Consider the following 26,969-nt stretch of genomic DNA (forward strand, 5'->3'; position numbering starts at 1 on the left):
GCTCGTGCAAAAAAGGCCACCTGTCGTAATCATCTCCAGAACCGTTATTAGCAAAAATATTGTTTTCCTCCTTGAGCAGTTTTGTTTTAGATTTAACGTCATTATGCTCACGAAGACCTGGTTCAATTCTTCCAATACTGCAACTACATTACCAGGTTACAACTGTTTCCTTGGCAGTCGCGCGGTCGTGGCATCGCCATCTATAGTTCTGCCGACACAATCTTTTCGAAGAAGTGCCCCAGTTATCTTCGGTAACCGAAAATAATGAAGCTCTTTTTCTCCAACATCGTGATGTCATGTATTCTGTGTTGTATTGTCCTCCTTCAGGTAGTATTGAACAATTTAAAAGCTTTGTAGATGACCTGCTTGGGTGTACGTCCTACAAGAGGCTTCGATTGTTCCTTGGTGGAGATTTCAACATCCGTCTTTTTGGCGACAGCTCATGTTCAAACGACCTGATTCACCATATAGTTTCTTGCTGGTTTAAAAACTTTATCCAAACACCGAATCGTGTGACCATACCCAATCGTGTGACCATCCTCTTATCTGGACCTGCTGAGTGCTAATTATGACGCGCCTGTCATTGCAGCCGGCACGAATAACTCTGATTTAAGCGATTATTCCCCGCTGTTCCTCGCCTGCTCGGAATGCGCATCACTATCTAAACCCGTATCTCCTATTATCTGTCAAAGCATCACTGATTGCGGTCAGGAAAAGTTCAGAAATGATATACTGTTTAGCAACTTGACACCAGTTTTGTACAGCACCAATGCCGACGGTGCTTACAATTCTTTCATGACCATATTGACTGATCACTACAATGCTGCATTTGTATGAAATCTTGCAAGACCCGAAGGCGTGTAAGAAAACCTTGGAGCAGTGTTTAACTGATAAAAATGATTACAGAAAAAACAAACTAAATGAAAACTATTTTTGAAAACTATAGAACATTCCTACCCTCATTTCGTTTAAGAAAATTTGCAACCGGGTGGCCATAGAGCTGCGCAAGGCGAAAACCATTTATTACCAATAACTATTTAATGAGGCTCAAGGTTCGCATCCTGACCGTGCCTGGAAAATTATCAATGATGTCCTGACTGTTCGCAGAGTGCCAATAGATAAATGCAAAATTATTGATAATGGCCATGTACTGAATAATACTGCTCTATCCGAACACTTCAATGCTCATTGCATCAACCTCCATACCTAATACCGTTCTTCCCAGTGTTTCATCGTACAATGTTCAGTGCTACCTTCCTGATACCGCGTTCTTGCAGCCAACACACTTTTCTGAATTGCAACGCACTTTTAGGCCCCTCAGAAACACAAAAGTGTCGATGTTGGCAATATAGATGTACGCACGTCCAACATGCCCTCCACATCATCTGCTATTAACGAGTTCATATTTATACCCTTGCCCTCCAAACTGGCTGCTTCCCAGGTAACACGAAACGAGAGAAAGTGTCGGTTATATCAAAGAAGAAGACAAGAATGATGCCGCCAACTACAGCCGTAAATCCGTCCTTCTTATCTTTTCAAAAGGTTTAGAAAAATTAGTCTTTCCCGCTAGAATGCTTTCTTTCTAAAACAAAAAAATTGTCAGAATGCCAGCATGGCTTCCGGAAAGGCTGTTCGACCGAATCGGCCCTCTTAGTACAAAAGTAAATAGTAATAAATTATTGAAGCTGGTAGGCTAACTCTAGCAATACTTGCTCACTACACCAAAGCTGCTGATGCTCTAGATCACAATATATTACTTCAGATAATAAATGAGCACGGTATTCGTGTGGTGCCGCATTTACTTACGCAATCTTATATCAACGAACGTGAACAAGGTGTCGTGATAAATGGCTATCAGTCGTCATTTCAACCAATACGGTGCGGTGTTCCCAAAGGAAGTGTGTTAGGCCCTTTTTTAGTTTGTGTATACGTGAATAAAACCTACTGCAAGGAGCCGGTACTATTAGCTGATCACGTTTTGTGTTTGGCATGGAATTTTTCATTTGTCATTTAGGCAGTGATACTTAACCAGCGCTGTAACTTGCATCATTTTCCCCCTACTGCCTACCATGAAATTGTCGCCAGTTTCCTAACCTTGAGGTAGCCTTGCAGGATTTTCACTCCGGCACACTCTTCCGTGCACCGGAAGTGCGGTAGCAATGTCTGATAGTGCAGTGAAAAATCTGCCGCATCGTTTGGGGACGAATGTATTAGCACACGTAGGGCTTAGGACAACCGGGGTTTAAGGAAGACGTCCGCTGGTGATTGGGCCAAACCCGGCTGAAGGCGTCCAGCTCGTCCCGTGCCTAATTGAATGATGGGATGAGAGTTTCTGGTATTCACCAAAACAATGGTCCACCTTGACTGGAATGTTCCACAGCGGTGGTTTTGAAGGTGGCTTGCACACTTGACAGGCTCACTGTCAGCTGCGATAGCTTCCACTCGGCCCCCTGGCCGACACATTCACGTTCATGTGCCTCGCAGTCTTGCTCATGCGACTCTTAGGAAGGCTCTCGCTCCGCAACTCGTTCTGCATTATTACATTATCTTTCATTCAAGCGCTCCCTCTCAATCTATTGTTGAAGCCTCTAGCCAGACATTCCCATTTCCTTTCGCAAGGCGAGTAACAATTCCAGGTCTATTCTCCAAGCTTTATTCATTTGAATTGCGAGCTTGGTGTTATTGCGGAACTAGATAAATTGTGATGGTAAACAGAAGTTCTTCAAACTTGCCGGCGTGGGTCGGGTACAGGAATCAAGCAGGGAAAGCTTCGGAGAAGTAATCAAGCAAAAACGCACAGTACCGTTATATACTCCGGTAAGATTCGGAGCGAGGTCACACGGAAACAACCTCCTAGTGTCGACTAGCAGACGAGTACAACAAAATGTGTGATGGCTGTGCGCTTGCCTTACGAGGTCTGAAGGTCCCGGGGCGTTCACTATACGAGCATTCCGTCCCTTGGTGGGCGACTTGATGCCTGGTGCACTGTTGGCCTAAGCGTCAGACTCATGCTCGCGGCTAGTGATGGCTACGCTGATTCATCGACACTTCCGATCTTCTTAATGCCAGGCGCTCGTTCGTCACGCCAGGAGCAACGCGAGGATCCGTTTTTCTAACGAGCCTTATCGTGCGCTCCCCTAATTGGCATTTAAAGGCACAATAAAATGTTTGCCCAGACCCGCCTCTCTTCCATGCTAGAGCGGCGGACGCCACCGCTGCATCCCGTCCGAGCTTCGGCCGGAAGGGTGAGACGGCGAAACCTAGCCCTCCTGGTGTGCTAGATTGGGACTACACAACCGCGCGACGCGAGTGCAGACACCGTTACAACACGACATGTGAGCTCAGTGAATCACCTTTGAGAATGAAAACTAATGTTCGAAGTTAGGTAAGTTTGAGAATTGCGAGAAAGCTGAGGGAATATTTCTCATCGCTATTTATCAGATCCAGTTGCCCATTTCGCGTTTTGAAATACCTCTTAAAACGCAAGTTAATTGGTATTCACCAATTTGGAAAAAAAAGTCTCATTTGGGGCAAACAGTGCGCAAAGGGTAGCGTTATTGTATCGGCCAGATGTCTATATGCGGCCTGCACATTTCGTTTTCCCGCACTGTAAATGAATCCTTAACGTATCGTTGCCGTACGCACACCTAATTCCGTCGCGTGCCGTTTACCCAGCAGGTGCTGTCCAAAAATAATGAAGTCACGCGAAGAAACCGCGACATAGACCTCAAGTAGCGCCAAAACAGTTCTAAAACAACTGTTGCTAAAACGGACGACAACACTTGTCCCGCCGACGTGCCCGCGGCGCAAGCAGTCACTTGCGTGCTGGGAACGCTGGAGACCGCCCTATCACCGCTCCATCTACACTGTTCTTCGTGAGTGAAAAGCGCCCTCCCGATACCCAGCCGCGTTGAGAGTTTCTTATCACGCATGCCAGAAAAAAAAACGTTGGCCGGTAGAGGTAAAAACCGTTGCTTTAAAACGTTTCGAAGCTGAAGAAGGTGAGGAGCATAGAGTCAAATTGGTGAAAAAAATAAATACTTTGAATTATGTTTCTCCATGCAAAAAGTGCTTGCAAAACACCGCACGAAACAGCATCTTTGCACGAAACGATTGTTGCATACAAACTTTTAAAGGATTGCCAATTTCTTTGCAGTTGAAGCATATCAGTAACGTTTTTCAGTTGTTTAAGTTCTCACGGGGAAACACGGCATGGGCGGCGGCGCATGGTGTTTGTCTAAGCACCATAATTTTCGCTGGCTCCAACGTAGGCCTGTACTAGGTTTAGGGGTTGAAAAGCGACGGACAAGCCGAAGTTAAGGACCGATAAACTAACAACACACGGAGAGAAAAGATGCCCACCAACGTAGCGCTCACTTTCGAATACTGCTCTACTGTAAATGGCACATATTTATATTCTCTACTTACATAAGAAAAGAACCAAATATAAAAATTTATGAAACAAGTGCGGGCGTCTATTGTCCTCATCTGAAGTACTAGAGTAACAACTACGGATTGTTTTCAAGGACAACCCAAAATATGCTTTACTTCAACGGCGCTACCAAATATGTTACTCAAGCATTGATTGCCTTACCTCGAGAGGAGATTGCGTATTTCGAAACCCGTGGCCCTAGAATCAGAATATCACCCCATTCCATCAGAGAATCATGGGATTGTCAGTATCCACTGTATTTCGTTCGTTTATTTCTTCGCATCTTGGAAAGGTTCCTAGTCACTGCCGCCTACTGCCACTGCCTTGTGGTGATAGGCAACCACCATATTCACCGATGTGTAAAATAAATTTTGCTTTCAAAGGGCTTCAAAAGAAATCACTTTGTGATTCGAATTCTATACGCTAGGCTTGCTTTCCCAAAATAGTCTTGTAAATTCCTTGCATGTTGTGCGTTTCTAGATATAACGCACAAAAAACACGTGCTTGACTGGTAAAATGATCCTATCAGATTCTTCCCTCGGCCTGTTGGGATCATAGGGGATGGTTTACGCCACCTAAACTGTTGTATTGACAACCCACCTTGACCGGGATCTATCAATACATAGATGAATTTAAACGTGGCTTTGGTTCTGCTTCATTTCATTGCATTAAGTAAAAATATACTGCCACATGATGAACACAGGTTTTAGTTATAAAGTATTAATATCGGGGGTTAAGGTGCGATAAAACAGGGACCAAGGACGGAAGCGGGGTGTCTTCTTTTTTTCCTTTGTCCCTGTTTTGTGAGCATGTTTACATACAGATGTAAACTGTGGTAGCTTCTCCAACCACATGCTGCATTGAATTTTTGAAAATCTCGAAGATATTTAATAGACGGCGCCGAACAGGAATTTGCGCATACCAATATGAACGCACCCTGTCGCAAACAAGAAGCTGTGGACGGGTATCGCCGCTCCCGGCTCGGTGATGGCCGCCATGTAAATAATGTAAATACCTAGCATTCGCCTATCTTTTAAAATCATATCATCTTTGGCGGAGTGTGCAAGTTCATCCCCATCACGCCCCAGCATCGCACCGTCAACGCATTGGCGCAATCATAGAAGCTACATGGACAGCGTAGAGAAGCTTCAGCGCAACCGCGAGCTGCGCTCAAAGATGCCCTCCGTCCCGTGTTTCCAGACCATGCCCGGGGGATCCAGAAAAACCGAGACTATAGCTAATGTCAGCAGTGGAGACCTTTCGACTATGCCGAGTCCCCAGCCCTTTTGCCCACCGCAGTTCCCGGCCCCTTCGTCGTTTGGTCTTGAACTTAAGGGCGTCAATGGTTGGCGACCAGTCTTCACCAAGTCCTTCGTTATCATCTGCTGTGACAAGTAATTCACTATTTGTACTAATCTCATCATCAGCACCCCCGTTCATTCACTGTGGTGTTGACAAACCCGCCACCTGCGACGAGGAAAAGATTGGGGAATATAACGATGATGACGGTACTGCAGCGTAGTGGTATGCATCTAGCCTCTAAAAAGAAGAATCTGTGGGTTGGTGCAGCCCTTCGCGGCTCGTTGATGTCAGCAATGTAAATAATGTAGATGCATCGTTCGAATCTATCATGGTACATGCCTTGTGTTCTGCCGCCTCTTATTGATACTTCCTCTCGTTATTGAAGGAAGAATTGCAATTAAACTTCGGTGTTCTAAAATTACTCACGTGGCTTACCGGTTAATTAAAAATTAGGTCATGCAGTGTGTCGGTAACATCGCAGTCTTAGTGCGAGTCCTAAATTCTAAAATGGGTTCGGACGATCTGGTTACGTGTGGCTGCAAAGCATGGGGAGTTCGCTGTGCCGTAACCGCAGGGTCTATTACATTTGTTCACAGAAAGATTTCGATTGTGACATGTAACTCTCCAAAGCTGCACAAGGGCTATGAGGCGCGCCAGAGTGGAGGGCTCCGGATTACGTTTGACCACCTGGAGATTCTTGACATCCGCCGAAATCCAGATATCCGGGCGTTCTCGCTTTCTGTCTTCACTGAAAAGCGTCCACCGCGGCCTGGATGCGCGTTTCTAAACACTTTACCGCACAGCGCACCCTCGTTTCACATATGATCACAACGCATGCTATAAAGGGTGGTCAAAATTAAGTCTAAGGGTTTCTTTTAAAAATAGGGGCTCAGATTTACGTGAGGACCACGTCTACAGTACGTTTATGCGCCCAAGAGAACACCAAATTAGGTGGGCACTATTGATGTTTATGGCGCTATTAACCAAAATTGAACTACTCTTTAGTGGCTGTAGTAAGCACGCATCTTTTTGTTGAAAAGAATCGTGTTTATACGCAGCTTCCTTTGGTCGGATTCTTCTAGCGCATCTGTTATTCTAAATATAGAATTTCGAAGTTTAATTGTCGCTTGCATACTTACGCATGCTACAGTGAACATCGACCCAAACTCCCCCCTTTTGTGACGTCCCTTCTATGCACGCTGTTTAGTTAGTCAACAGGGTGGAGGCATATGCAAAAGTGATAACTGGCGCCCTTTCAGTCTTCCATGGGGTTATCACCATCTGATGCACTCGAAACCGCTATCGAAGCACAGAACAAAACGGAGCTTTGCACCTGTCTTTGCTCTCTAGCATGTGTAATCATGCGAACGGCAAGTAAAGTTCCCGTTCTATATCTCTGAGTACAAACGCTCTAGGAGAATTCTGCCAAAGAACAATGCGTAGAAACACGATTTTGTCTAACTTTTGAGTACAAACAGTCCTGCTTACTGCAGCCACTAAAAAATTACTATTCATATTTAGTTAATTACGGCACCGGCATCAATCATTAACCCGTAATTATTTTCTCCCTGGGCGCATAACCTCACGGTATAGTTCAATTTCATGAAATACGGCACCGGCATCAATCATTACCCCGTAATTATTTCCTCCCTGGGCGCATAACCTCAGGGTATAGTTAAATATCATGCAGATCTAAGCGCCGAATTCTAAAGAAACCTCTCGACTTAATTTGATCACCCTGTATTCCATTGAGCGCCTGCTAAAAGGAGACCACCGGTCGGGCTATGTAGCGTCTAGGCATATTTGTGGGTATTGACGCTTACGGCCTGTGCCCGAGCACCATTTCGCGCACTTAATAATTCTCATTGGATTTTTTAAGATAATGTTACTTTCTTTTTTCTAAAGAGGCAGATTTACATGCTTTGGATCATTTTAGCTTCAGGGCGCTGCCCGTGTCCCCTTTTAATTAGCCTTCTAAATCGCATGAATAGGCATGTCACGTGGGGCGAACAGGAGTGAAGCTTAAAAGCCAGCGCATGTATCCAACCAGTGGCTTTGGGATCAACTGGGAGTGCCTCACTCACCCACACAGCCAACACAGCAGGGCAAAAGAGTCCACGCAACATTTGTAACTTAATTTTTTCAGCCGAGTAGTTTTATAAGTAAACTATACGGAAATACAGATTTTAGGAAACTTAAATGTTTTTGAGCATTTTTTTTTAATTTTACTCTAAGACTAATAATACGCAACTAAAAAGTTTTAAAAACCATGTATTTTTTTAATCGCTTGTTTGAGGGATTTGGAAAATGAGAATTTAGGAATTTATTTTATCACCGCTTTCGTTTGCTCGTGCATAAGGGAGTACTTGGTATGTTATTACGTTCAAGGGTGGAGTGCCTAGTGCAGCCTATCCAATAATAATAATTGGTTGGTTGTACCTTCCAGAGTGAACTTGCCTTCTCCAAGTATCGCGCAGTCGATCGAGCGTTTGTTACCAAATAAATTATGTTAAAAATATTTTTTGGTAATTCTTGCAGTGCGTCAGACACCGAGCTTGAACGAAAAAAGTGCAAATTGTCAAGGTGCAAATTGTTTGGCACCCTTGGCCCAAGGCCGACATATTTTGTTGATCTTGACCTAGCCTTGCGCATATCTTCAGAGGTTGCACCTGTCCGAGTTCCGGGATGTGTCTGTACTGTTTAAGTTTGTACAGCTTCTGCTCTTACAATTGATGTTTAGAAACAGCAGCAATATTGTGGCGCTTGATAGAGAATCCTCCAGAGATACAAGAATGGCTTCTGATCATGTGGCATAGGTGCATGTAACAATACGCAATGCGTGACAAAATCGGCTGGCTTTTCACTCTAGGACCAAAATCACGGTTATGGCAATTATAACGCTGCAAAATAAAGACGACCTCCCCGCAGCCTAAACATATACAGTCAAAAAGGAGCAGATCTTTCCACATCATCCTGACACCGTTGTTGTAGTGTAGACTGTTTTTACATAGAAATTAAATATGGTTTCTGAATAATTTCAAATTTAGAAATTGACAGCGCAAGAAGCGAAATTCGCTCAAGGTTTTTTGACTTCTGTTTGATGTCCGGGAACGTCCCATTTCACATCTCGCTAACTTCATCGTTTAAGATAAATTGATGGACGTAATAGGGTCTTGTTTCCCTGTTATTTCCCTGTTAGGGGGTTGTTTTCCTGTAAACAAAAGCAAGATCACCGCATACGGAAACAGCTTTTTCAGCGCAGATGATTACGTGCTTTGGTTTTACAGTAGTAGCGGATAACAAGCGTGTTGCAAGTAAAATTGCTAATGCAGAAATTGTGTTGTCCATCACATTGTAAACAAGGTAGACTTTGGCGCGACTGGCTCGCTGATTTTAGAGTCGCGGGAATGCACAGAGCCTGCCACGGTACCAGCAGGGATTACCATAAAGGTCCGCCATCAAAGCCCCCGCGGGTAAAATTGTTTTTTGAAATTTCGGGATTCTTTGCTTTGGGGTCGCAAATATGAATAGATGGAGGAATTCGTTTAGACCTGATGACACCTTCTTCGGTCGTTCACTCTTTAACCACAATTGTCTCTTTCTTGATAAATGTAGAGGGCGGAACACTTGGTTCTGCGCTATTATTAATGTCAGCTATTCGTACGACGAGGTAACTCGTCGCCACGAAGTAAGAGCACGTTACATTAGGTTGCAATAGACGAAACGAAGACAGCTGAATTTATACACGGTTCTAAGGTTCCACATTTCTACAGGAATGCATTCGGCAGCGATATGCGCATTAAGACAAGTAATAATAATGTCACCAGGCATGAAGGATACTAATCGCGGTGCTTTTTGCACGCCACTGGAGGCAGAAAAAACAATGAAATGAGAACCCGGAAGCCTCTGTGTTGCGTAGCCGTTGGATCCGATACCATGAACCACTATGCACACGAAAGACGACTACGCGGTGAAGCGTGTTATGAAGCATTATCTGGGCTGGTTGATTATTGCGAGACCTGTGACATCATCATCATCACCAGCCTATCTACTTTCAGTGCAGTGCAAACGCCTCTCCCATTAATCTGCAATTATCCTGGTCCTGTGCTAACTGCGACCGATTTGTCCCGGCAAACTTCTTGATCTCATCTCCCATTTAACTTTCTGCCGGCTCTTAACATGGATGCCTATTCTAGGGATCCACTCTGTTATCCAAAATAATCAATTGTTTTTTTGCTTTCGCATTACATGCCCTGGACACATTCATTTCAACTAAATTTCTACTAATGTGTCCTTCACACGCATTTGTTACCTTACCCACTCCGCTCTCCCCTTGTACCTTAATGTTACGCCTATCATCTTCCGTTGTATTGCTGGGTGAGTCGTTCTCCATTTAGGTTGAACGCTCTTAGTGAGCCTCTAAGTTTCAGCCCCGTAGATGAGTACAGGTGAGATGTAGCTGCATACACTTTCTTCTTCAGGGAAAATGATAGGCTGCTATTCATTATCTGAGAATGTCTGCCGTATGCACTCCACCCCATTCTTGTCGTGAATATGTCTGACTTATAGTTGGGATCCGCAGTCACAACTTTTCCTAAGTAGATGTAATGGCTTACCACTTCTAATGCCTCGCCACCTATCTCAAATCACTGTGCTAGCCCGAGGTTATAGATCAGTACTTTAGATTTCTACAGTTTAATTGTCAGGACCACGGCTCTTCTCTGTTTCTTCAGTGCGGTAAGCATTCTTTGCAAAACCCCCCCCCGAGTTACTTAGCAAGGCAACGTCGTCAGCACATCTGAGGTTATTGGGGTATTCTCCATTAACTCTTACTCCAACCTGTTCCCAATCGAACGTCCTTAATACTTCCTGTAAACATGCTGTGAATAGTATTGGAGAGATTGTCTCGTTGTCTGGCGCCGTTGCTTATAGGTATTTTACCAGTCACGTTGTGAAAGATGATGGTAGCTGTGGACACATTGTAAATACCCTCGGGTATTCGTACATAATGCTCGTTTGCACCCTGGTTCCGTAATGCCTGAATGACTGCTGAGGTTTCAACCGAGTCAAATGGTTTCTCATAATCTATGAAGGCTATATATAGGGGTTCAGTATACTCAGCGCACTTCTCTATCACCGGATTGATTGTGTGAATATGGTCCACTGTTGAATAGCCTTTACAAAAACCCTGCTTGGTCTTTGGGTTGAGTGAAATCTCAGGTGGCAGAAATTCTGTTAGCAATTACCTTGGTAAGTACCTTGTAGACGGCTGACAGAAGTTTACCCGCTTGTACTATTTCAAGTCCATGATGCAACATTTCTCATGGATTAGGATGAGTTTCGCATTCTTCCTGGATTCCGGTACCATCGTAGTCACTAGGCAATACGTGCACAGGTTTGCATGTTTTACTATTTCAACTTGCCTGCCATCCTTCAAAAGGTCTGCTTTTATCTATCTTCACCAGGTGCTTTGCCCTTTCAATTCTTTCAATGCCCACCTTAGTTTTTCTGTCATTACTAATGGGATGTCTATCTCCTCTAAACTACTTTCTCGTTCTGTATTATCTTGGATATCCTGGCTACTGGTACAGATCTCTTTAGCTGCTACTATGACTATTTATCTCTATTTGTGAAAACGTTTCCTTGCTTCTGTGTAAGTGCATTCATCCGATTTTTCCAAAGGCCTAAAGTCTTCTTCACTGATTTCAGGCTGCCTCCTTTCACTACAGCATATTTGATCCTCCCCATATTATACTTCCGTATGTCACCTGTCGTACGCTTATTGATTAACTTCGAAAGGTCCGATAGATCTATTCTGTCAGCTGCGGTGGAGATTGTAATGGTTTCGCTTTTCCTAATTGGATCTTTCACCTCCTGGAAACGTGTCCCAGTATCCTCTCTAGCCATCGTTCCCCCGACTTCTACTACTCACTCCGTGATAATGCATGTAAGACTGTCGCTGGCTTCCTGTGTCCAAACTTAGCTTCCTCGGTAAAAGCTGAATATCGGTTCAGCAGGGCCATCATGAATCGCCCAAAGCCCTTTGTAAAGAAGAACCCGCTCAAATCGTTCTCCTACAGTTACGTGTAAAAGGATTCCTTCTCGCAGGTATGGCTGGGAGTTCGTTTGTGCAACGATCGCCGCAAGACGACTTTCGAGCCATGAATTCGGAGTGCGAAGAAACGACCTTTTCTGCGCTCAATGGTGCGAGCACCTCGTTTAAGAACGCTGCCTTTGGGTCCGAGTCGTAGTTTAGAGTTTTGCTAAGACGTAACACTCCGGCGCTTAGGGCACAATAAAAAAGCATTGTCCTTTTGTGGAGATATACTGTAGAAGAAGTGACAACTGGGCAAGTTGGTAATGCATATGGAACATCTTGAAGGTAGTGCACTTAAACACGGAAACTAGGGAAAGAAAACGGCAAACCACAGCGCTGACGCACGCCTGATTTTTTTTAGAGCAGACACACAGCTAAATACTTCAAACGAAACTTATGTGACTACACATCATACATACGTCACATTGCAGCGTAGTATTTCCAAAACATGACAGGCCTTAACAAACTGTGTGGATGAAGGCGTGTATTGCATTGACGTTCCAGAGCTATTAAACAACTGAAACCCACCCTGAAGTAATTGAATCTATTGCCCGTATTCAAGTTGGCTACCTTTTATAATTTTCATATGCATTACCAACTAGCCCAGTTGTCATTTCTCGCGTTCGCTAGGCTGGGCTGTGTAACTCTCCTCGGCGTAACTAAAAGTTTAAACACGTCTGCTGATTAACAAAAGAAGGAGGATTGTAGAGAACACAATGCCGGAAGTTTGTAGATTACAGGCCATCTATCCCTTTCACGGGCAAAAATTATTACGTAGGCAATAATCAGTGTTGCCTGAAAATTCGTGCTGGCAAACACCAGCGATCATTAAAAAAGGTGCCCGATTCAAATTTACACGCACATTGCACGGATTGCACGTGTGCTTTAAAATGCTGTGACGGGTTAATTTTTACCTGCACAAACACCAACGGTCGATCCTGTAATCAGGCACAGAGGGCATTCTCTTGCGTCAAGGTTTGTACATTCGTCATTTTGTGGCAACATGACCGAATCAGAATTTGTCAGACGGTAGTCTTTCTTGGGCTACTTACAACCGGAAATTTTGGTGTGCCTCTATGTCTGTTTGTCTGTCTCTCTGTGACTCGATTCAGCCACCCGGTCAAGGTGTAACGAAGTCTGAGCAATAGTGTGATATACTTACGGCCAAATTCATTCTTGTAAACAATGTTGAACAACAACAAGAGATTACGCATATATAAGAAAGAAAATTAATACACAAGAAATACTTAGTAAAATTCATAGATTCTTGATTTTTGTGAAATGAAGCACTTTATATACTGCTGAAAAAATGCACACTGTCGCCTGCTGTCGATAGCGCCACTATAGCTTGTGACGGCATTTTAAGAAATCAAGTGGCAAAAGTTACGAAAGTTTCCACCAGATAGGTTCCACGTTCTGCTTGGAACCCGCGTGGACCAGCGCAATGTGGTTCTATAAACGTTGACGTAGGGCGCCTCAATTCACGCGTGTCTCCGCGGTCGGCAGCCTGGAATCGAGGCACTCTGCCGAGAGCAGTGGAACGTGGTAAATATAATTTGACTTGAGCAAACCTTTAGCGTGTTTACCTTAGAAAGAGCGCGACGCAAGTGGAAAAACATTGGTGGTGAGAGGGAAAACGAAGGGTGGCATTTACTTGGCAATTGGTGACGAAGACTATAGTGGTTTGTCGACATTTGCAACCAAATGTTGCGCGGCCAGGGTTGTCAATTGTGATTTAGTACTCGTTGTTTGGAAGTATATGAATGGTAGAATGTACAAATATGTAGTAGTTTACCATATAGGCGTCAGCCTCCACTTTGGCGTTAACTAGGCGTTAGCCTCCGCCAGCAACATTTCGTGTCCGATACATGTGAGTGAAAACAAACTCGCAATGTGTGACATACTCAGTGAGAAGGACTTCCCGTGTTAAAGTGTTCGCTAAGACTCTTGAATGAGGTCTCGCACATTGGTTCGGGAATATACGGCGTTAACAAGTACATGCCAGAAAAGGGAAGAATTGTCATCACTACGTACCAAAAAACACTTGAGCTCTGCGCGTACAAAAATAATAAAAATCACCTCTGTTCTCCCTTGTACTCTATTTCTGCCAGCAATTCGAAGGAAGAACCAACGATTCCTTCCTCAAAAAGCACCATCAAACCGCCCCGCTACATGAGAAAAAAAAGCGCCAGTGATACCCGACTGTGCCAATTCCTTTCCTAGTAGTCTGCGGGCGGCTGTCTTCATGATTACGCCCACACAATATTCCAGTGAGCGGTGCAGCAGCCAAGCGATTGCTGATCTTCGTGACCCTACGAATGTCTTCGTTCCACTAATCAAGGGGAAAGTACCACCTGTGATTAGGCCGCAGTGAAACGATATATTCCTTCAAAAGGACTTCTGTAACCCAAAAACAGTTCGGATACAATCTGCGGACAGACGGCTCATCCATAAAACTTGCCTTCTATTCTGTGAAAAAGGTTAATGAAAGATTGCGATAAAGGAGCGGTTCTACACGTGTCAATACACGCATCGATAACAAAAAGAGAGTAAAAAAATTGGACGCGTATCTGCTCCTTTCGTTGCGAATGCCGTCAAAAAACGATAGACTTTGTAGACATTTGCCTAGGAATGCCCCCTTTTGCTTCCCGTTCACGTCGCATGCTGTTCCTGTACCGTCGCGCTCATCCCAAGGTAAGCACACCAAGCGTTTGCTCACGGCGATTTGAATTTACCTCGTTTCTCTGCTACAGGCCGAGTTAATCGATGCCGTGGTGCCGTACGGCGGTGACGCGTGTGAATCGAGGCGGCCGACGTCAAGGTTTATAGAACCACATTGCCGTACTCCACGTGCGTTCCAAGCAGAACGTGGAACCTAGCTAGTGCAACAACCGATTTAGCTCTGGCCAATCCCCCATTGTGGGTACCTGCTACGATCTTTGAGTACATCATCATCACCATCATATTCTGTTGCTGTTGTCGCGTGATGTTTCATATTCTGCAGTAGATGCTAAATACCATTTGCAATCAAAAAACCAAGCAAACAAGACTTTTTAATAAAGCACCACTGTAAATATCTCCTGTGCACTAATTTCCTGTCTTATATTCGAAAAATGCCTTGTTCTTGTTCAACGAAGTTGACAAGAATGATCATATAAACCGGGCTTAGACGTTTACCTTTGGCTGTGAGTAATAAAGACTGTCGCAATATCTACTTCGCTTTGGCCGTGAGGCGGAATCGAGTCACAGACAGACAGACAGAGAGGCAGACAGACAGACAGACAGACAAACAGACAAACCGACATACAGACCGACCAAAATTTCTTGGTTTAAGTTGCCCAAGAAAGACTATCGTCTTTATTAGTATGCTTTGATCAAATGAAGCCCGTATCGGTACACATTTAGATCGTTCGCCGATGCGTGTACCTAGTGCCTGAAATATCGTCGTCTGTGTTCGAATTTCGTTGGCGGTTTCAGTCTGATGATATGAGCATCGATTCGACGCAATTTCAGTGAAGGTTGCACTCTTCTCGAAGGTTTTTGGTAGTTTTGATATTATAATGCTTTCGCACACCTCAAAATTTTCTTGAGGAAGTAATGGTAAATTCTTTGTTGAAAGTTGGGCTCTTTAGTGTATTTTTGGATCTTTGTGCGTTTATGTACGTCACATGGGGTGGTTGTCTGTGCTTTCGGTAGCATTTGTTTTTATATAAATCCCCCCAGCTAGCTCAGTTGGCGGCTGCCTGTGTTCCGAATAATTGAGAAACCACGTTATGTTGGTTTACACCTGCTTGTAAGCTATTGCAACATCGGTAATATTTTTATTTTTAACTCGCGGTCTTGCACAAAAAACGCCAGTTAATCTTGACTAATCTCTCTTATTGTGATGGTGCTCTCGTTGCCTTGGCTTCAACAAAACAGCCATACCTGAAGTGTATAGGAAGGAGTATGTGCTCCCAAACAGTTTGTTCCGCGTTTTAAAGACGATAGTTATTCTTGGGCTACTAAAACGCAGAAAATGTGGTCTGTCTGTCTGTCTGTCTGTCTGTCTGTCTGTCTGTCTGTCTGTCTGTCTGTCTGTCTGTCTGTCTGTCTGTCTGTCTGTCTGTCTGTCTGTCTGTCTGTCTGGCTGGCTGGCTGTCTGTCTGTCTGTGACTTGATTAAGCCCCACGTTCAAAGTGAAATAAAATCTTCACAATAGTCTTACATAGCCACCGCCAAATCTAAACTTGTAAGTCCGGCTGTGATGTTCATACTTGTCAACATTGTTGAAGAACAACAAGATGTCACGCAAATATAAGGCAAAAAATTACTACGGAATGATAGGTGCAGTGTTTCTTTGCATAAAATTCGCGAACGCTTGGTATTTGCGGTAGCAAATGAAATATTGCATCAACGCTACAAAACCGTCGCGCACTGTTGCCAGCGCTATCTCCTGGCGGCGTTTAAGAAATCGAATGGCAATAGCAAAAAAAGTTTCCACTAGATGGGATCAATCTTCGCTTGTTACGGTTGTGCAGTAGGACATTGTGGTTCAATAACTATTGTAGTAGAATACCTCAATTGACGCGCGTCTTCGCCGGACGACAGCGTTGGCATCGAGACAATCGACTTGCAGCAGTAGAACGCAGTCAATTTAGATTGACTTGAGCCAACCACTAGCGTGTAATCTTAGGAGGAACGAGACGGAAAAGGTACAGCATCAGATGTGAGCGGGAAAAAGAAGTGAGGCCTTTACTTTGCTGGGGCGGCAGCCGGCTATTGGCTTTTTGCGACATTTGCAACGAAATAAAAAGATGCGTGGCAATTTTATTGATGTCAATGCTCAGTGTGCTCAAACAAGTAATGTGCAAAGATGGGTTTTGCGATAGCAACATCACATAAGCTGCTAAACAAAAAGAAATTTGACTTTTTTTTAAAGATTTTCAGCTTGCGATCCAAAACCCGGGAGGAAGTTAGATGTTCTAGAATTAGCGTAACAACATCCTGCATTTAAGGCCACGTATGCCTGTGTCTATCACTCGTGAAATTTGCTTTGCATTTAAAAGGAAAAAGCACTCCGCTCAGCGAGTATGACTCATGAGGAGTAGAAGAGGCATCTTCAAATTTGTGTTGCACGGCATTGTTAACTGCCAGCGCCCATAATGCAAATAGAGCATAGAGAACTGTTTAGGAGTTTAACACGGTGAGAAGCATCGTTCCTAAGTAGCAAAATAATCATCATTATAGATGACATTTGTGAAAGCAAAATTGCAGCGAAACACACCTCCAAGCCATTTACGTTTGCACCAAATCAATAATAGACACTTGGTTATAAAGGATTGGCATTATTCTATGGTTGAAACCAATCGGTAATGTATTTTAGTTGTTTAAGTTCCAACGACTACACACGTCAAGGACGGCGGTGCACGGTGTGTGTTGAAGCACCATTACTGTCGCTCGCTCCGAGGTTTGTTCTAGCTTTATGGTGTGAAGAGCGGTGCAAAAGGCGATGTAAAGAAAATATATACTAGAAACACACGCATAGGAAGGAGAAGCAATGACAGAGTGCTAATTTGCAACCACTGCTGTCTTGACAAAACAACACGTAATAATATTCTCAAGGGACATAAAGCAGCATGCAACACATACATAAATATCATACCCAGCTTTCCCGCTAATCCCTAGTTAAGCTGGAGGGCACCAGGCGCTCAGGAGCGAGCGTAACTCTACAAACGCCAAAGTTTCTATAGCGATTACAGATACTTCCGAAACATTTCCTTCCATTTATTTTATCATGTAATCTTTTCAATGAAAACTATCAGTATATAAAATACGGCTTTATCATGATGATTCCACTAGGTTGCTGATAGGTTTACAGTGTGGGTATTGCAGAGAAGCTTCAAGCATTCTTAAAAATCTTCTGTTGTACCGGGAGCAGACAACGCGTTGACCAATAGGTGGGCACTCTTCTCGTCGTTGCATCAGTCCAGGTTCCAAATCAGCGCATTTTTTGTGCCTACAGGCGTTAGTGGCACGTTGAACGACAAATGTATAACGTCGAGATAAGCCGAAGCGGCGGTTGGTGTCCCAGGTGCTGGTACGAATCGCCGTTGTGTGATGGCGCACGCGCTGTATACGTATGTGTTGGTTTGTGTGAGGGTGTGTGCGTGAGTGCGTGTAGATGTGCGTGTGCGTGCATGTATGGGGGTGTGTGTGAGCATGCGTGTGGGGGCCGGCGTGTGCATTTGCTTGTGCGTGTGCGTGTGTGTGTGTGTGTGTGTGCGTGTGCGTGTGCGCGTGCGTTCGAGGGTGCGCGCGCGTCCATTTGAGTGTGTGTGTGCGTGTCTGCGCGCGCGCGTGTGTGTGTTTATATGTGTGCGTTTGTGTGTGTGCGTCCCTCGGGGTGTGTACGCGCGTGTGTACGCTGAGTATGTGCGTGGCGTGTGTGTGTGCTTTTGTGTTTGTGTGTGTGTGTGTAGGGGGGGGCGTTTGTCTGCATGTGTGTGTATGCGTGCGTGTGTGTGCATGTGCGTTCCGTGCGTGCATGTTTGTGTGTGCATGTGTGTGTTTGTGTGTGCACGCGCGTGTTGTGTGCGTGTTTGTTTGCTGACGCGTGCGAAGTTTCGACAGCGCACAGAACGGCGCTGCGCCCTGATATTTTACCAAATAGTCCTGGACATGGCAGAGGAAAATCACTTGCAGCGCTCACGCGGCTTCAAAAATGGGCCGTGGACCAACCAATCCGAGCGGCCATTCATACTGGCTGTGTCTGACTCATCGCCCGTCCTGCTTTGCAATCGTGCCTTTGTTTGTGTGTTTTAACTTCTTTGCTGGGCACAACACGCAGTGCACTTGGTTACCGTTAGGAGTTACGGTTACAAATAGGCGTTGTATGCCAGCGCCGTGAAGTGCGCTTTGGATCCAGTTGCAGAACGTCACTCTGCCCGTTCAGGTTGTCCTGTGATAATCATGGGAGTGTGCTACTGTCTCTATTGTGGACGTTCTCTACTCGCCTCGCCTGTAATTACACAAGGTAAATTTCGATCTGGGCCCTTCTTCGTTATGAACGAAAGCAACTCCTCTGAAAGCCGCTCCTTCGCCACGCTATGACGATTTGACGAATGTTCGCTCTAGGATGCTTTCGCCACTGTAACAATTCGGTGGCTTTGTTTGCAACGCTCGCATTAGCGCGTTTATAGACCTTTCTAGAAACTGCAGTGCCGCTCCTTCCCCTGGCGGGCCCGCGACAGGCGTCATGGGAACTGTGTGCGCGCTGCGGTGCGAGCGGTGACTGGGTGGTCACGCCGCGCGCCGCTTGAGCGGAGCGAGCCCGTCAAAAGATAAAGTTTAAGTTTTGGGAAGTGGTGCGCTTGCAAAGTTATGTTGCGCATCCGTTAAAGCATCTTTAAACCGTACACCCCAAAATAACAAATAAACTCTTCATCCTTCTAACACTGCCTCCACTGCACGAGAACTTTTTGTCGTCTGATAGCTTGCAGAGTGGAACCAGGTGCTGCCAGTTGAAAAGCGTCTTTGCGCTCCTAGCTGCTCGCAGCAAAAGATAAATTCCTCAACATGAGGATATAGAAAACAAATGTGACGCTTGAGCTCCCCGAGAAAAATACAAATAACCAGCTCTTGCATCGGCAGCCCGTGTGGAGCCGAGTGGGAAACGGAGATGCCCATATCGTGTGCACACGTTATTCGTGATGCACTTCCGCTTGTGTAAAGCTAGACCCGTTTATGACCTGCTTTACCGTTTGTAGTTTACGCAATGCTGACGATATGGCGCCAAGGAAGCTGCAGGAAGCGGACAAACGTGATGTATGCTAGGTTGGGCCAACAGTACGCTACGAGACCGGCATGTTTCATTGCACAAGTTTCCGAAGCACAAAAAACTTCAAAAGGAATGGGTTCGCCGGATAAATCGCTCGTGATGGCCGATTCGCTTTGTGGGAGCTGTCAGAGCATCAAAGACATGTAGAGCCCATTTCAGCGCGAGCAGACGCAAATATTACATAGACCGCATGCGACCATTTTTCCACACCGACTCTTCTCCGGAGATGTGCCCTCAGGTAAAGACAGGTAAGTCCAGCAATATAGCGTAAACTATGCTTTTTATATGTTCTGTTTCCTAGCTCATAGTTAAAAACTTGCGGTCACCGGCCAAAGGTTTATTAAAAGCGTAAAAAAGACGCCTCGGCTTCCGTACGGAAGCCTTCATCACTGACTCTTTTTTACACTTCTTTTTTACGCTTGTAATAAACCGTTGGTCGGTGACCGCAAGTTTCTAAGAACCTTTTACCCAACCAAAGGAGATTTCGTCAAACCTAAGATTTTATTGTTTCCGAGCTGCCGCGAAGTGAACGAAACGCCGCCCTCCTAAGCGCCCGTCCCGCTTCGAGGCATCCAAGACGAGGTACTCCCGGCAGCTCAGAGTAATCAACGCCCGTTTTGTAATGAATTTTAGCACAAAGGTCGTAACAGGGCGATAAAGCAATGATTTCGCTCCAGCAGGAAACGGTGCGGTTTCTCCAACGACAGCGACTGCTTGCGTCCCGTTTCCTGAGGCATTGGAAGAACGGGGTTTATGCTGTTTTGAATTCAGCATTTCGACTTTTTCTTTTCGGTCGCTCATTGTGAAATAATTATTTTCCACTTTTAAGGTGTGGTGTGCCTCTTGTAGTGTGTGAAAACAAAGGTTACAGCTTGTCATAGCTGACCCAGGATGCTTGATCGGAGATGAGCTCCGTGAACTTGGCGTTAAATTGAAAAGACCCCCGTGTTAAATTGTCGGCGTCAAATGACAGTAGCGGATGAAACACGCACGCGGCAGATCGCTAACCTGAGGGGACACGTTGAGCGAGTTATTGGAGAAGTGAAGAACTTCAAAATATTGTGGTATGTTTTCCCAAATGCGATAGCTGACAAGCCAAACCAGATATGGAAAATTAGTTTCTACTTGAACAACTAAACCACTTTTCAATCGATAAGTAAGCAAATTGTCAAATATGCGTGTTTTGTATTAGCGCACTGTGAAGTTTTACCTTCTCGTCGGTATTGGTTAGTTTTACTAACAGAATAAAAGTGTATGTGTCTTTTATTGTAAAGATACTGTCGCGACGGCGACAGAGAGATAAGACACACGTCTGCATGCTACAGCGCCGTGGACCCAAACTGGGGTCCCCGCTTCATTCCACGCTCGTGCCCAGCGCGCACCGCAAGCGCGTGGTCAGCACTCGCCACTCGTGGCTCAGCCCAAGCATTATCGTTCCTGGAGCGTGCCCGTTTGCGGCAGCAGACGACGCAAGCTGCTTGGGCGCCGCCACATAGGCCCCCCCTCTTCAGACGGAGTGTCGGCAAAACGGACAGTGTTTGCGCTGGGATGTTCACGGGTGGGGCTGCAAACTGAGGGGAGAGTTGTGGTGTTCAGGGTGGAGTGGTGGATGGTGGTGTCGAAGGCAGGCGGTTCGGCCTCGGTGAAAGCGGGATTGAGGCGATCGATGGAAACGACAGTGTCGCGGCCGTTAACGCGAACTGTAAACGTCTTTTCGCCGCGTGAAATGACGAGATGAGAGCCGGTGTAGGGCGGTTGAAGTGGCCGGTGGGCACTGTCGACACGGATGAAAACGTATTGGCTGACAGAAAAACTTGGGTCAATAAAAGTGGGTTTTGTGGAACACGGCCGTGGCGGTTGGCGACGGATATAGCTGAAAAACCGGGTTAAATCGCTTACGTAGGATGGGCCAGGAGAGGAAGGGTTATCCTGAGGCTGTGGAGGGACCAGGAAGTCTGCCGGTAATCGCAAAGACGTGCCGTAGGCCATTTGGGATGCGGCACAACCAAGATCATCTTTGATAACAGTGCGTAATCCTAGCAGCACAAGAGGAAGGTGAACTGCCCACTGCTCAGGTGACTCGTGAGCCACCAGCGAGGCCTTGAGCTGACGATGAAACCTCTCGACCATGCCGTTGGCTTGAGGATGATAGGCCGTTGTTTTTAGGTGAGTAACACCGAGTAGGCATGTCAAGCGGCGAAAGAGTGTGGACTCAAATTGGCGACAACGGTCTGTGATAATCTCTGACGGCACGCCAAAACGGGCGATCCACGTCGACATAAGCGTGGAAGCAACAGTCTCAGCCGTAATATCGTCGATTGGAGAAGCCTCGCGCCAGCGGGTAAAACGGTCAATCACTGTCAAGATGTAGCGGCAGCCCTTAGATGGTGGTAGTGGGCCAACAAGGTCCACGTGAATTGTGGCGAACCTTGAGTCCGGTAGTGGGAAAGTAGCCTGAGGGGATGTGGTATGCCGAGAGACCTTGCATTGTTGGCAGGCGAGGCAGGAACGGGCCCAGACGCGTACGTCAGTATTCATGCCCGGCCAGACGTATCTCTCGGCAATCAAACGCCGTGAGGCACGAACTCCAGGATGAGAGAGACGGTGAATAGAGTTGAAGGCAATGCGCCTGAGAGACGCAGGAAGGTACGGCCGTCTGCGGCCTGAGACCGGGTCAATGTCGCAAACAATGCTGATTCCCGAATCAGGGCATAGAATGTCCTCGAGGTGCAGAGAGGAGCTGTTTGAAGAACGTAGAGTTCGGAGCTCCTCGTCATCGCTTTGGGCTTGGGCCAACTCCTGAGAACTGAAACCGGAGCGCTGTATGGCGGAAATACGGCTAAGGGCTTCGGCTGCAATGTTGTTAACTCCCTTGACATGCCGAATGTCTGTCGTAAACTCTGGAAGATAAGCCAAATCTCGCGTCTTTCGGGGAGAATATGTAGTCTTCGATGACTTGAAGGCGTTCGTAAGAGGCTTGTGATCGGTGAAAATCACGAAGCTGCGGCCTTCGAGGAAAAAGCGGAAATGCTTCACAGCGAGGTATGCCGCCAGGAGTTCCCGTCCGAAAGTGCTGTACCTTTGCTCAGTGGGAGAAAGTTTTCAGTTTTTGCCAAAGGTTAAACTGCTTGCGGTCACTAACTAGCCCGATTCACTATCAATAATTAACAGTGACTGTGGCTAGACAGTGAGCGACATCCGTTTGGCGGGTTGGGCCATGATGCAAGCTTTTTATGACGATACCCATATTTCTCTCTGTTCATACTAATATATCCCTGGCATACAGTAAAATTTGTATTATTATATGCAGTTTGCTATCATTACCCAACAGACGCGTATATAATACACTATGTAAACATAAAGTATCAACTTATTTCTGAAAACTTACGCGACAGTAGTTTAAATAACTGCTCAAAGCTTTGCAAATGTTTGTGATTGTTTTGTTTGATGATATGTAAATTTTATTTTAAGTAGTATACGCGATTGCTCAACATAACCAGTAGTAGCGTCTGCCTTTTTCTAAATTCACCGACATGTAATATGTGGTGACAGATCTTGACTTCTAGAATAATAATGGCCTGAAATTGTGCCTAGGCATGCTCTAAACTAATGTTCATCGTGCACGTTCGCAATTACGGACGGGCACTCCTGCGATAAACGCAACCAACCGTCGCCGTCGACAACCCCGCCACACCACCCGGCATCGCAATCTTATGCACAGTACAAGCCATGCGCCTTAGCTGGTTGAGGGAATGGTGGTACGACACGAGCGATAAAGCACAAACGGCTCGCGCAGGGCAGCGGCAGGGGCCGAATTCTCTAAAACGACGAGGCGTCGTTTTGAAACGACGGGGCAGCGCCATGCAAACGCATGTGTTCTGGGGTTGGGGCCGTCGCTTTGGGGCGACCCGCAGGGGCAATCACCGCAGAAAAGCGCTGTGGCAAGGGCGCGAAGCGACAAGTGAAGCTACGGGGGGGCAGTGGGTGTCGCTTCGCGCCCTTCCCACAGCGCTTTTCTGCGGTGATTGCCCCTGCGGGTCGCCCCAAAGCGACGGCCCCAACCATAGAACACATGCATTTGCATGGCGCTGCCCCGTCGTTTCAAAACGACGCCTCGTCATTTTAGAGAATTCGGCCCCAGGTCTACATTGGCTTAACGGTCAGCGGCGGACAACGGCGCTTCTTTAGGCGCCAACAATCTCTGTAACCGCGGCGTTGAAGAAATGACAAACGAGACGATGTGGTCGTATTAGAGCGGTAGTGCATGCGCAGATGCAGGCTATACACGTCATTTCCTACAGCCAACACCTTCGCATCACTCGGCATTAGTGGCGTCTGTGAAGTCTACGAAAACGTGCATTCTTATATTGAACACCACGTCATTGACAGTAAAAGATGACTTGTTGTGGTACATGAGCTGGTGACGAAAGTAGACATGTCGATGCGCCAAATGTCGTTGCTGGGATTTGTTCTACCCATTATACGTAACAGCAATAAATTGTGTCATGCATAGGCGAAGACTACACGGGGGGGAGGGGGGGGGCTCGATGCCGAGTTTGTACGGTGTGTACTGGGGAGGCTCTTCTCCCCGGCGATTCTGCTCCCTGCCCTTCCCCACTCACGATAGTGTCATTGCAAGCGCCATGGTCAGTTGAGGTTTCTTTATAGTTGCCTCTCACTTACACTTAAACATTTCCACTTAATTTTCACTTAAACATTTTTGCGGCTGAATGCTTACCACACCATTGAATTGTGGCAGACGTGTACTGCTTACTTTCGAACTTTCTCTTTAATATTTGAAACCTTACAATAAGTAGGCAAGGTCCGTAGAAGCGCCCTAGACGCATGTATGTATGTATGTATGTATGTATGTATGTATGTATGTATGTATGTATGTATGTATGTATGTATGTATGTATGTATGTATGTATGTATGTATGTATGCATGTATGTATGTATGTATGTATGTTTGCTGATGATGATACGCACATTCTGTCATCATCGTCATAATGGGCTGCCCTCAACGAAAAAACTGAAAACTATCGATCTGTGGTGTCTTGCGTCTTAATATTCTTCTGTGGGCGCAGTTGCCACCAGCCATTATTTGCGAGGTTTTACATGCGAGAATACAATACAGGTAAAAAACAGTAAAAAACTGTGAACTACGTGGAGCAGCGGGACGCGTGCCCCCACCGAACTTGATCAGAGAGAGCCACGCCCGCACCGGGAAAGTTCATGTGCGCAATTGGCGTAGCCAAGGGTTTGCTGGCCCGGTTTAAGCCCCCTATCCCCGTTATCTTTACCGCAGGCGCCGTGCTCCCTGCTATAAGCTTTACGTCGTGTGTGCACGAATATGCATTTCCTTCGAACTTGTCGCTATTACAAACATTCGCATCTCAATGCCAGTCCGACGTATCGACGCTTGCAAAAAACGAAGTGCCTCGATCAGGATGATTCCGGAAGGCTGCAGAGCCTCCAAAGCGATGGTAACGTGAGTGCGTGAAGCTCAACGCGTGCGTGGTCCTTTTGTGTTGTTCCATATTATCACTCCCAAATACCTGTCTTGTCCGACACTCAAATGCGAAGTGACACGTTGCCGATGTCGCCAAGCGGAGAATAATTTTTCGGTAGGGCTGTTATTCGCAAACGAGCAGCCCTTTCCCCACATCGAATAATTTCAACTCTCCGAAGCTTTAAAAGTGTGCCATGCCTTACTCATCCCTGTCCGACAAGCTTCGGCTGGTGGAGCGGGCTGTATCGGCTGGCAAGGTAAATGGGGCCCTCCTTGCGAAATTTGCCACTAATAAAGTTGTTCATCCTCTCGTCCTAAGAGGGGAAACCACGCGCGACTTAAACGGAGCAAAGAAGATTACAAAGAAGAAACCAAGGAATAGTTTGCAGCAAGTTGCAGCGGAAAACGTTTGGCCGCCGTCCATTGATGAGTCACGAAAGGGAAATAATGCCATTTGCCCGTATCAGCACAACTGCGTGCAGCACAGTGGCGGCAAAAGACGTCTTATGCTCTGACAAATCACCGAACAAAACAAGAAGGCTTCCTATCCTGCAATATGTGTATTTCAATGAACGAGGGCCGTAACCGGGGGGGAAAGGACCATTTTGAGTAAGGCGCCGTTACGCGCGTCGCCGCTTCACATCCCCTCTTTTCCACGTTACTGTCAAGCGGTACCAGTATCTTTCAGTGGGCTAATCGTATGGTCACACCGTGTCTCCTTCTGAAAGCAATGCTGCAGGAGGAGTCAAGTCGAAATTTGTCTTCCTGCATTTCTTCTTGACCTAAGCAACTGGGGAGCGGCATGATGCCGAAAAGGCTCTACTGCTACTGTCAGAGCCGATTCCACGCCTGAAGGCATGAACATCCCTAACTCTACTACAGGCGTACGGCGGTCGCGATAGTTGTCAAGCCCCGATAGCCATCTTCGGCCTCTGTTGCATATAAAGCCCATCCATTTCTTCTAGGGCCGCCTACTTCGTGGCCGGTGGAGGGGCTTCAGGCACTATGCCGAGAGGACATAAGCGGATCTGGCTATCGGGGAGGCTCATGCCCGTAGTGAGTGCCAACACTAAAACCTGGCCTCGAATTATGTAAGTAGTTTATTAAACTGACTTATCTTTGAATGATCACTGATGCATTGTTATGATGGGGGTTGCTATATGGCTAACCCGTCTAGATCATTTCTGAATTTTTGAATATTCAACTGATTTTCTGGAGTTTAAACAAGATCATATTGATACAGTAAGTGTCTGCGAGACAGAAAATTCGTATTTCGCTTATTTTTTCTCAAATGCAATATTGCGTTGAATAAACGTAGCCACTCAACCAGCCGCATTCGCCGATACTACTATTGTTACAGATGAGTCTCCAGTCTTCTTTTAGATATGTGGAACAGTTGAAAGAAGCGCTCGATAGGTAAATAAGGAAGATTGGTAAGTTGTGAGTGCCAAGATATGCAAATTTATTAGGCATAGGGGCAAGTTCGAGTGAGCAAACCTTAATTACGAAAGGTACAAAGCCTAAACATTTTGTGGTGTGCGATGTTTCCCAGAATGTTGAGTGTTAATCGGGGCAGTATTAGCGTCAGTACATTTAAGAGTTGAAACTATAGTTGTTCTTGCCGCAGTTGCACTAGTTTGCTTTTCAAGGCTTGAAACTCCGCGTTAGGTAGTGGCTGTCGCATGGTGTGACCGTTATCGGACTTTTCTTACCATGTTTCATGACGACGCCTGCATCCATCCTAACACTTTATTTCAAAGTTATAGCAGCTGGCGCTAACGAAAGACCTTCGTTGTGGCGGCCAGGA

This window comes from Haemaphysalis longicornis, unplaced genomic scaffold (genome assembly GCF_048455015.1).
Source record: "Haemaphysalis longicornis isolate Haplotype H1 unplaced genomic scaffold, Haemaphysalis longicornis Haplotype H1 scaffold_13, whole genome shotgun sequence".
In the NCBI taxonomy this organism is placed as follows: domain Eukaryota; kingdom Metazoa; phylum Arthropoda; class Arachnida; order Ixodida; family Ixodidae; genus Haemaphysalis; species Haemaphysalis longicornis.